Raw genomic sequence first — 11058 nt, 5'->3', positions numbered from 1 at the left:
CTGACAATGCTCTGACCACCAAGCTGCTCTCTCTGGTTATAAACTCAGACAGATTTGAGTTAAGTGGAGCTAGGACTCTTAGCCCAGAGGAGGCCGAAGTCTCCTTGCACCTTTTCCCTACCCATTCCTTCCTTAGCTTCTTCAAAGGGTACCTGAAAGAGAGCCAGCCAGGCATATTGAGGGCTGGGGTTGTTAGGGCAGGAAAACACTATCCCCAAAGTCCAGAGAAGAGGGAAAAGGGAAAGAGGGGAGCGTCAAGGTTGGCCTGCAGCCCAGTCCACCACGAATTGACAGATGTCCAAAAACAGGTGCTAGAGCCAAAAGCAGGTATAGTATTTTACCAGGAGCCCTGGCCAAGAGGGAGTATCAGCTGGTCAGGGTGACCTCTCATTCACGACACATGTGGGGAAATGAGGAAATCAAGCCCAGCCACCCTGAAGGGCGCTGGGGAGCCCTTACCACAGTCACCACACACAGACCTCTTTTTCTCCTTTCTTCCATCCTTCTCTTCTTAATGGTTTTCTTCCTGGGCCATTGTCTCAAGCTGGCCAGTGAGGACCATGGATATTACTTAGGATCAAGAATGGAACTGAAGGACAAACCAGCTCAGGATCTGTCCTCTTGGGCGGCACAGGCCCTGGGGGACAGAGGTCATACTAATTCTCCTTACCCCCGGCCCCAAGCTGCTACTGCTCTGTCTGCTTCATCACAGCTCCGCATGGTGGAATTGGTTCCACAAGGCAAGGAAGCTGGTAGAGCAAAATTTTTATCTGGGATCCAAGTACTTGCCAAAGTCACCAGGGTCTCCTCAGCTTTAGGGTCTATGAACCCGAAACTGGCTAAATAGGGTATGTGGGTTCACACAGACTTTTTTTGGGGGGGGTTGGCTCCATAGCTTACAGTAGTTTTCCAAAGGGGCCTGTGACCCCATAAAAGTTAAAAATCACCAATGTAGGGGGAGTGTGGCTGGGAACAAAAGGGATCATCTTAGTAGGTCTGGGTAGTTTGCAAGATGGAAGGGGGGTCACACCCTCTAGTGACATTTCTTCTAAGACCTCTCTCCCAGGCCTTCCCAGCCTGCTCTCTCAGGCTGGTTCTGAAGGACACCCAGTGGCTTGGCATCCTGTGCTCTCAGCCTCTAAGGTCAAGCAGCAGGGGCCCAGCCTTCTGAGCTGCCAGACCAGAAAAGACTGTCAGGGATAAAGGGGTCAAGGAGGTCAGGAGCCTCACTCCCCCACCTCTCATCACTGTTAAAGCAGACCCCTTCCTCTGTGCCTTTCCTCCCCTTCCAGCACAGGGCAGTGTCAGGACCTGCCTGGCTGGAGATCTGGGCTCTCAGTCCCTGACCAACAGCAGCACCCCAGTTGAAGCCACAGCCATCTTTACTTTGGAGAATTCCCTCTCTCTCTCTTTCTCTTTCCACCCCTTTGCACCCATTTGTTTTCTCCTCTGCTGACTGATGTTGGCTGTGGGGTCCCCTGAGAAAGGCAAAGTTGCTCTGAAAGGCGTCAGGATGGAGGCCCGGAGACGGAGACGGGGTCAGACCCTCCCAACAATCCGGGAGGGATGCAAAGAGTTAAAAGGAGGCTGCTTTCAACAGAAGAGAAAACCCAGCTCCCTATACAAAGCAGGCAGCAGCCCTCTCCATTGTTTCACCTGGCTATAGGATTTCTCTCTGAGACAAGGAATGGGCTCTAAAACTCTGGTAACTGGATCACTGGGAAGGGAGGTTTTTAAAAAACCAGCTGACAGCTGAATAATAGGAATTACCAGGCAGGCTGCCCTGGGGTTGCCGAGGTTTGTAACCCAACCCCCAGGGAGGGGTTAGATTGGAAACTGATTTATAGGTAACATGGGGGTCTTGGTAGGGGAGTCCATAGTGCTTGACCCCCTTGCCTTTTAACTCCCTTCAGGAGGGATCATGTCCATAAGTAAGACCAGGAACCTGGAAGACTTGAAAGTCCTTCCCTTGCTGGTATCGGTCTAACAGAATGAATTTATCTCTCGGAGCATCATTCCATCTGTCTGCAAAGGAACAGTCATTGTCTTCTGAGTTGCAGAGAGAGAGAGAGAGTGTGTGTGTAAGAAACAGAGAGAGGGGGAGATTGGGGGGGGTGGAGAGAGAGAGAGAGAGAGAGAGAGAGAGAGAGAGAGAGAGAGAGAGGCTTCTGTTAATTGGGTAAGCAAGTGGAAAGACTTGATTTCCCAGTCAGTGAGTTCACTATTTGCCAGTCACTGGTTCAGTGGGATTCAAATAGAAAAAACGGGTGCCAGAGAGAAAACATTTAGGAGCTCAGACGTTGATGTAAAGGAAAATGCAGAGACTGAGGCTGCCGTGCTAAAGCCCAGTGGAACCTAAAAGATAAGGTGACATCCAGGATGCCATGACTTAATGACATTCAGCACATGTTCAGTTTCAGTTTTCAGTGAATGAATGTACATTTCCAGACTTTAAAAACATGAATAGTTTCATATTGGTACCCCCAGAACACCCCCCCTTCCCGGCTTGGCACCTGCTGGAACTAAGACAGTGGAGACACATTTACAGAAAAACTAAAAGCATGGCCCTAGTCCTCATCTCCCCTCTCCCCCACCTCCTCCCCAGCCCAGGGCTCAGCAGGTCCAGTCCACAAAAAAGAAGTCAGCTTTATCCTGTCAAGAAATGAAGCAATCCTATCAAAATACTCTCCTTTTACTCTGCTTCTCCCAGGGTGCAGCCATTTTCCTAGGCAAAGGTACACCAGTATGTCACATATACTTGGGATTGGCCAGGGAAGCCTCAGAAATGTTCAGCTGAGGCCAGAGAACAGGTGTAGGAAAGCGTCACTATTTGGCGAGGAGGGAGGGGCTCAATCACCCAGGTGTGAGTTCATCAAACATTTACTGAGCCTCTGCCATGTAAAGGCTGGAGGTATAGATACCCCTGGGGGATCCTTGACCGTATCCACACGCTTTCTCCCAAACATGAACCCTCATATGCCCACCTCAAAGAGAAACTGGGGACAGGAGGAAGGTCTGTCAGGGAGAGCTACAATTGAAGGTAAACAGATTTCCCAGGGAGGCTCAGCCTCCCCCAAAGCAGTCTTGCCTTTCCTCACACAGAAGTATCCTAGAAATGTCCAAGGCCCCCCTTCTTCTCTGTCCCCAAGGCTCACCCATCAACAGGTCGAGTAGAAAGGTGTCAGGAGATCTGTGTCCAGTTCCCACCTCTGCCATCAACAGGTGACCTTCCACCACATTTATGTCCTTACCCTACAGATTCAGAGCTTCAACCTTGGCTAAACAGGTTGGCTTGGCAGGGCTTAGGACTTTGGGGACAACTGCAGCCTCTGATCCCAATTCTGCCAGAGGTCCTGGGGCGATAATCAAAACAACTCCCGCCTGTTGAGCACCTACTGAATGCAAGACGCTGGACAAAAGGGAGCTCATTTAATCCTAAACAACCCCAAGAGGGAGCTATCACCATCAGTTCCATTTTACTGGAACTGATTTAGTTTAGTGACCTAAACTAAGGTCACTTCTCCAAAGACAGGCAAACTGGCAACGGTGCCATAATTTGAGGCCAATCTGTGTGAAGTGAAAGCCAGAGCTCACATCCCCTGCATCTACTACTGCCTTAAAGGCACACCCAGTCCCTCCCCCACAGACAAAATTCACTCCCCTTCCCCCATCAATAACACACTGTCCCCTGTGCCCCCAGAACAGGAAGGCAGAGCCTGAGGCAGCCTAGCGAGGTAAATTCCAGCCTCTCTCAGTCGCTACCACTCCCACCACCACCACCTGCTGCAGAAGCGATTGCATCACCCGCAGGAAGCGGTCCAGCAGCCCGGCATCAGCTCTGGGGCACATTTTCAGTTCCTACTTCTATCCTTGCCTAAACTGAGCCTACTGCCGTGTCTTCTACCCCTGCCCTGGCCCTGTGGGTTTTAGGCCAACGTGCATGCCTGGCCAAGGGACTGTCGTCTCTTGCTTGGATGGGATTTGTACAGGACCAATAGGAGCCCCTCATCCCTTTTCTGAACGCTGCCAGATGGGGGAGGGGAGGTCAGGCCGATGGAGCTTTCCCAGCCAAGGAGATCGACCAATCAGAGATCCCATGGGCTCAAAGAAAAAGTCTCTTGGATGCAGAAGACAGGTCCCAGGCAGCCACCACTACCCTGCACCTGCCTTTCAAAGATTGGTCCCTGCATGTCTGGGCCAAGGTGCTGAAGAGCCTATCAACATAGCCAGGATGTCTGTTGTTGTATCTCAAGCCCATTAGATTGGCAGACACATTGCACTTGGCTTTGCTTCCCTCCCTACATCACCATGGAATCATCTGGAACTGAGGATAGATCTTCACCCCTATCGTTCTGCTCCTGCCCATCCTGGACTTTCTTTCTCTCTCTGCCAACTTCCTTCTCCCTCTCCCCAGTGCAGCACTGTTTATCTCCTTAATCTCTCTTCCTACCCTGCTTTCCTCCTGCATTTGCCACCTCCACCTGGCCTCTTTGGTCCACAACAACAACAGTCAGCTCATAAAATGGACTTCTAAACTGCACAATGTTTTGGTAGAAGTCATCCTATGTAGACAGGCTGCTTCCTTTAATGCTATCATCCCCATTTGAAAATGGTCTGTTTGAGTCTGGGTGACATTTTAAATGGCTCTGTGAGCGGGGTTATCCCTAGCTCTTCACCCACACAGCGAGAGAGAGCACTATGCTAAACCAGTGACCGCTATACGGGTCTCTCCAGCTCTCAGATGCTCTTTGCACCACTAACCCGACTTGCTCCTTGGCAGGGGTTAGGGCACCTGAAACAATGGTGTACATAAATACCAAGTTGTTCTTTGGGGACCAGCCCAGCCTTAAATTACCAATGCTGGTTTACTTTTGTTTTTTAAAAAAATGTCAAACTGCAACATGAAACTGGATAATGATAGGGCCATTCAGGCTCTCTCCTAAGGCTTCAGGATCACTAAACCTGCTCTAGAAACCTGCTCTAATAAACCTCCAGGAAACGAAGAGAGGGACCTCAACCCTGAGCTCTTCCCGAAAATCAGACCAGGTTATGGAGCCTACTCCTGGGTTCATAGACTCCTAAGCATTATCTGAGTCTACATAAACTTTTTTTTTTAAAGTTTATTGATTTTTGAGAGAGCACAAGCGGGTAAGGGGCAGACAGAGAGGGGGACAGAATCCAAAGCAGGCTCCGCACTGACAGCAGCGAGCCTGAAGTGAGGCTCAATCTCACGGACCGTGAGATCATGACCTGAGCCAAAGTTGGACATTCAACTGCCTGAGCCACCCAGGTGCCCCTATGTAAACTCTTGATGAAGAAACTAAATATTGGGATCAATCCTGGACTTCATAGCTGGAGAAAAATATAAAAAATTCCCAGATGCTTCAAAGTAGAATCATTTTTTTTCAATCCTAACCCCTCTCACAAAACTGACCTCTGTATAAGCCCCTCGCATAAATTCTTATTAACCTCAGGGGGAAACTATTTCTCCAGCTTATATCAGCTCTGAGACAGGGTCACAGACTATGACCTTCACTGTGCCTTTGGACTAGGTAAACTCTGAGAGGGGAGGAGAAAAAAGAATCTTGATGTGGCTTTGGGTTTAGAATGTAGTTCTTTGAAAAGCATTCTTCCAGTTTCCTTGTCTGCAGGAAGTTTGTGCTTAAATGTTTATTGGTCAAATATTCCTTGAAGGAAGAGACCTTCTGTATTCCATTTCTTTGGCACTGAAAAAAGAGTGTGTGCCATTTTTTTTTGAAATGTGCTTTAAAAAAATAATTTAGTCTTATGTTTTGAGGTCAGTTTCATTTGATCCCTCTTGGTTCTTTGGCAATGGGGGTCTCTTCCTATTTCTATGTGTCCTGATAAGTTTAACTGAAATCATTATTACTTCTTCTCTGAAAAGAAACTATTTACTTTACATTAAGTATTTATTGAGCACATACTATGTGCCCCAAACCATAACAGGAGCACTAAGGAAGCCAGGAGGTATAAGACACCTCTCCTGCCTACCTTCCCCACTGCCTGCCATGTAATTCGCATATCATAAAATGTACTCATTTAAAGGGGACAAACTAATGATTTTTAAAATATTTACAAAATTTTGTAAACATCATCACAATTTTAGAGCATTTTCATCACCCCAAAAAGAAATACCCGTTAGCAGTCATTCTTCATTCCTGGCCACCACCCCCCATGCCCAAGCCATCCCCAGCCCAGGTAACCACTAATCCACCTTCTGTCTGTAGATCTTCCTATTCTGGACATTTCGTTCACATGCTAGGAATCATATACTATATTGCCTTTTGTAACTGAGTTTTTTTCACTTCGTGCGTTTTTCTTTTTTAATTTTCTTTAATGTTTATTTGTTTTTGAGAGACAGAGTGAGACAGAGCACTAGCGGGGAGAGAGACACACACACACAGAATCCGAAGCAGGCTCCAGGCTCTGAGCTGTCAACACAGAGCCCGATGTGGGTCACAAACCCGTGAACTGTGAGATCATGACCTTAGCTGAAGTCAGATGCTCAACGGACTGAGCCACATAGGCACCCCTCACTTCATGTTTTCAAGATTCATCCATGTGGTAGCATGTATCAGTACTACATTCTTTTTTATGGGTGAATAATATTCCAGTGCATGGATATATCCCCTTTTGTTTATTCATTAATTGATAGATATTTGGGTTGTTTCCATTTGGGGGCTATTATGAATAGTGCTGCTATAAGCCTTTGTGTACAGGTTTTTGCCTAAGGGGCACCTGGGTACCTCTGTCGGTTAAGCAGCTGGGTCTTGATTTCAGCTCAGATCATGATCTCATGGTTGTGAGATCGAGCCCTGTGTTGGGCTCCACGCTGAGTGTAGAGCCTACTTGGGATTCTCTTCTCTCCCTCTCTCTCTGTCCCTCCCCTCCTTGTTCTCTTCCGTTCAAGATAAATAAACATTTTTTTAAAGTTTTTGTTTAAACACCTGTTTCCCATGCTTTTGAGTACACACCTAGGAGCAGAAATGCTGGGTCGAATGGTAATCAAGTTTAATCTTTTAAAGAATTATTGTGGGTTTGGTTTGCATTTACCTAAGGATGAATACTGCTTAGTGTATTTTCATGGGCTTATTGGCCACTTGTTTATCTTATTGGAGAAATGTCTATTCAAATCCTTTGCCCACTTTGAAATTAGGCTACATGTCTTTTTATTGCTGAGTTGTAAGTTTTCTTTATATATTTTGGATACAAGTCCTTTATCAAAATATGTGACTTGCAAATATTTTCTTCTGTTCCATTGGTTGTCTTTGTACTTGTCATCTTGATGTCATTTGCAGCACAGAAGTTTTAAATTTTGGTGTAAATTTGTCTATTCTTTTTATGTCATATATGCTTTTAGTATCATATCCAAGAAAACATGACCTAACCCAAGGTCACAAAGATTCACTCACATGTTTTCGTTTAAGAGATTTATAGTTTTAGTTCTTATATTGAGGCTCCCTTTTTAGCTAATTTTTGGGTATAGTATAAAGAAAGGGTTCAAATTCATTCTTTTGTGTGTGAATATCCAGTGATCCCAGCATCATTAGTTGAAAAGACCATTGTTTCCCCCACTGAATAGTCTTGGCAGTCTTGTTGAAAATCAATTGACCATATTGTGAGGGTTTATTTCTAGACTCTCAATTCTATTTCTTTCATCTATGTCTATCCTTTATGCCAGTACCACACTGTCTTGATTACTGTAGCTGTACAGTAACTTTTGAATTGTGAGTCCTCCGAGATTATTCTTATTTTTCAAGATAATTGGATATACTTGGTTCCTTGAATTTCCGTGTAAATTTAAGGATCTGCTTGCCAATTTCTGGGAAAAAAAGCCATCTGACTTTAATTGGGATTGTATTGAGTCTATAAATTGATTAGAGAGTATTATCATCTGAACGATATTAAGTCTTCCAGTTCATGAGCATGGGATGTCTTTCCATGTATTATCTTCTTTAACCTCTTTCAACAATATCTTATGGTTTTCATGTACACACCTTGCACATCTTTAAAAACTTATTCCTAAGTATTTTATTCATTTTGGGTGCTACTGCAAATAGAATTGTTTTCTTAATTTTATTTTTAAATTGTTCATTGCTTGTATACTGAAATACAAATAATTTTTTTACATTGATCTTATATTCTATAATCTTGCTGCATTCATTTATTAATCTAATAGGGTCTCCCCCCCCCCCCCCACCCTTTTTTGAGGATTCATTAGGCTTTTCTACATACAAAATCAAGTCATCTGCAAATAGACGTAGTTTTATGTCTTCCTTTCTAATTTGTGTGCCTTTCATTTCTTTTTCTTGCCTAACTGTCCTGGGTGGAACATCCAGTACAATGTTTCATAGAAGTAACAAGCACGAACATCCTTGTCTTATGCCTGATCCTAGGGAAAAAGCTTTCAGTCTTTCACTATCAAGTATGACATTAGCTGTGGGGTTTTTGTAGATGTCCTTTATTAGGTTGAGGAAGTTCCTTTCTATTCCTAGCTTGTTGAGTGTTTTTATTATGAAAACAGACTGGATTTTGTCAAATGCTTTTGCTGTGTCTTTTGAGACAATATGTGACTCTTTCCTTTACTTTACTGATAATGGGGATTATATTGATTGATTCTATATGCTGAACCAAACTTGCAATCTTGGGACATTTTCCACTCTATGTATAATCCCTTGTTATGTGTTGCTGATATCAGTTTGCTAATATTTTGTCTTATAGACTTTTCAGCAGGTACAATTAACACAGAATAAGGAATAGAGGATATCAAAGTAAAACAGTATATAACCAAGTACTGTAAGATACAGGCAATCAGGGCTATTCTATTAAATGAACGTTTATTGTGCATCAACTCTGTGCCACATATTGTGGCTTGGGGAGATAAAAACTGCGGAGGCCAATGGGTCTTGGTTAGTGCCTTCCCCTTTATTCCAGCCAGCATCCCAAAGTCATCAAGACACCCCCAGCTACTTTCCCACTCCATTCACACCCAGGGGGCATTGAAAAAGGAGCGAGGACTCCTTGGGGATTTAATTAGATGGCCAGAGATAAATGCTGTAACTCAGTTAAGAAGCCAGAATAACAGGATAAGAGCAGGGCTTCGGAGGCCGACAAATGGGGATTCAAGTCCCAGCATTGACACCTACTGGTGGTGATTTGGGAATAGTAAATTAACTTCTCTGAATTTAGCTCTACCACTTGTCAGGTGGAAATAAGTACAGTACTCTCCTCACCTGGTTGTTGTAATAAACTATGCAAAGCTCCTAGTAGAATGCTTTGGAATATCGTAGATGCTCAACAAACCATAGCTATCACTATGTATTCAGCACTGTGTGACAACCTAGGACTGGGAAAGAAAGTTCAGAAGAAGAATGAAAACAACAGCGGTCCTATTTTCAGAATGTGCATGTTCTAGCTGGGGAGTTAGACCTAGCACATACAAAATAACTGTAGCATTATAAAAATCACATATAATTTACCTAAAAATCATATTACACAGAATGTGATTAGTACAGGCATGAATGAAACTATAATATATGAACGTTTGACACCAAATTGCCTGACATATAGTAAGCACTTATTAAATGGTAGCGTGGTTATTAGCTACTATCAGCATCACCTGGATTAGCTACTATCAGCATCATCTGATTAGCACTATCAGCATCACCTGGAACTTGTTTGAAATGCAAATTCTTGATCTCCCTGCCAGATCTATCTGGATGCAGTGGTTCTAAATATTAGCTGCACATTAGAATTACCTGGGGAGCTTAAAAAAATTCCGGATGCCCACACTCCTCCCAAGACCAATTAGAATCTCTGGGGACAGGATCTAGGCCTTAAAATTTTTTAGCACTCCCCAGGTTGTGCAAATCTATTTCTGGGGTTTAGTAACATACCTCTAGGTAGGGCTTTGCATTAACAATTAGAAGGGAAGATTCAAACTTTAAAATTAATACAGTTACCAATACAGGTTATGGAAGAGGCCCTAAAATACCCCTTTTCATCTTCTGCCCCTTCCTCCCAAATCTGCCCTACAAAAAGAGTCACAGGTGAAAACAGAGCCTCTTTCCCAAAATGAACTTGAACTGGGGGTCATGAAGAAATATACCCTGCCCCTTCCCCTTAGATGGAATGGCATCCCAGGAACAGACACTGAAAGTTTGTGCCCGTGTTCATTTTCAATCACTCAGTGCTAAATTCCCTCTGGAGGACAAGGAGGCAACTGCCTTGAACACCCGGGGGTGTCATGACACAAGGAAGATCCTTGATCAGCCATAATCACGCACCCCAGGAGCTCCAAGATACAGGCATACTTGCTGGCTGCACTCCGGCTGACCCGGCACATCTTTAGTGCCTTCAAAGCCCAGGACAATTTCTCAGGCAGAAAGAGAGCTGGGTGCGGAATTTTGCAAAGTATGGAAGTAAAAGGGAAACCAGGGTAACCTAGGGCCCACGTGCCATCCTATGTAAGTGGTTGTACAAATTGAGGCCTCTGGAAGCAGATTTTCACCCCTAAACTAGCCTGCCTGTGGGGAGAATAGCCACCAGGCTCCTCAGCTGTGCTTGCTGGTAAAGCAGAAGCTTCCTCTGCCACAAGCTGTTTTAGGGAAGTCGCTAGTAGTGAGAGAAGGGTGGGGCTTGGAATCCTCAGACGTAGAAATCCTGCTGCCTCCCTTGTAAATTCCTTCTTTGAGTCCCAGTTTCTTCATCTGTTTATAAAAAATGGGGATTCAACAAGATGACAAACAAGCAAGCCTTTATCATGTTGCCAACCACATAGATGCTCAGGAAATGTTTGTTTCCCTTCCCTTTCCCAGAAAAGGGAAGCAGTGGCAGGGCTATGATCGGTCAGCTGTCCAAGTCTCCTCTGTGATCCCCCCAGAACCACCAGTGTCCCTGTGACTCAGTGTCTGTCTTTCAGAGCTATTGCTAATTAAGAACAGGTTAAGATTTATGTACTACATATTTCTCTGATAATTCCCCAGCTGGGGCTGCAGCAAATTTGTGGTTTAATGCACTTTCAATTATAATCTACAT

The sequence above is a fragment of the Felis catus genome, chromosome B3 (genome assembly GCF_018350175.1).
Source record: "Felis catus isolate Fca126 chromosome B3, F.catus_Fca126_mat1.0, whole genome shotgun sequence".
NCBI lineage: Eukaryota > Metazoa > Chordata > Mammalia > Carnivora > Felidae > Felis > Felis catus.
This window is presented reverse-complemented; position numbering follows the sequence as displayed.